The sequence below is a fragment of the Ipomoea nil genome, unplaced genomic scaffold (assembly GCF_001879475.1).
Source record: "Ipomoea nil cultivar Tokyo-kokei standard unplaced genomic scaffold, Asagao_1.1 scaffold1096, whole genome shotgun sequence".
NCBI lineage: Eukaryota > Viridiplantae > Streptophyta > Magnoliopsida > Solanales > Convolvulaceae > Ipomoea > Ipomoea nil.
In genome coordinates this window covers 464,791-466,312 of record NW_017617524.1, presented here as the reverse complement: position 1 = coordinate 466,312, position 1,522 = coordinate 464,791, and the positions used below count along the sequence as shown (strand labels likewise).

Genomic DNA, 1,522 nt, shown 5'->3' with positions numbered 1-1,522 from the left:
TGCTTGAGTTCTACAATAAAGGGCAATCCTTATTTATAGTAACTACTCCTAACATATTTGTGAATAACAAAGCTATTCCTAATCAAACTAGAACTAGAAAAACTTCAATAACAATTCCCTCTAGAACTAGTATTCTTCATTAGTTATTCCTCTTATGAGTGATATTCCTTTATAGAACTGGAATTCTTTTTGCACAACTTTGACAAAACACTTTGAGTCAACATATATATATATATATATATATATATATATATATATATATATATATATATATATATATATATATATATATATATATATATATATATATATATATATATATATATGGTCAGGTTTTCCCGTGCGGTCAGTGCGGCATACACCACTAGGTATGCATAAATGCACCACACAGTGTTTGTAAATACACCATTATGTATGGTGTATTTTGTTTTGTATGGTGTATTTTTTAACATTTCATTCTGGTGTATTTTCGAACAGTTTATGGTGCATTCACTAGTACAAAATTGAATATAGAAGATTGACCATAGGCCCCTATTGTTGAAAGAATGTTTGTCTAATCTTAACCCAAATATTTGCGGTGGCAATTTTGTAAATAAATGATCAATAATGCGCCACCATTATTAGCTGCAATGGTTGCCCATTATATTTTTTATTTATTTAAAAAAGAATTGATTTATAATAGGCAACCGTTTCTAATAAAAATGGTTGCCTTAAAATAGAAATTGTTTTATAATAGGCAACCATTCCTAATAGAAATGGTTGCCCTAATATTAACCCTAGATCTACCCAAAATCAGAAATCGCATCTCAGATTAAAACAATCTTCATCCACCTCAGATCTAAAACAATCTTCATCGCTCCGTCACTCCATCCACCGTCGCTCCGTTGCCACCCACCGTTAAGGGACTCAGGGCTACCTCCGTTTCTAAGAAGAAGCTCGACATTGAGTATATCGTCTCTCTCCTCATCCAATTTTTGTTCACTGTATGTGTATACTCACTATTTGCTAATTCCTTCGTTATTTTTTGTTAAGCTCGACGAAGAAACGCAAGGCTGATGTGGACGCAACAAAGAAGGGGCGGGTGAAGAAGGACTCTAGAGCTTCGAAGCGTCCTCCCACTGCATTCCTGTTGTTCATGTATATTGTTATGTTATTTCATATATTTTTTTTTCTATTTGCTTGATTTTGTTTCTGCTATTGCAATGATTTTATTGTATACAAGAGTGATTTCCGCAAGAATTACAAGGAGAATTTTCCTGATAACAAATCTATGGCCATTGTGAGATTTCTTAAAGCATTGCATTTAAGTTATTCTTAATACTAATTGCATAGATGTTTGGATGATACTATCATAATGTTATTATTATTTTAAGCATTATCACTATTGTGTTTTTGTATTTTAAAATTGAACCAAAGCTTCAATTGATATATTATTTCCTGTTTAGTTTCATTTAGTTTCGTTATCTTCAGCTTCAAACTCAGTTTCTTCTGCCTCTGGTTTTCTGTTTCCAACAGGCAATGG

At 32.0% G+C, this 1,522-nt stretch overlaps 1 long non-coding RNA gene across 1 annotated transcript; it reads left to right on the top strand.

The window, feature by feature from the left end:
* Positions 1–910: 910 nt before the first annotated feature.
* LOC109183062 lies at positions 911–1,090 on the top strand. The gene is made up of 2 exons (XR_002054483.1): positions 911–946; positions 1,033–1,090. It is a non-coding gene; the product is annotated as an uncharacterized LOC109183062 (long non-coding RNA).
* Positions 1,091–1,522: the final 432 nt, after the last annotated feature.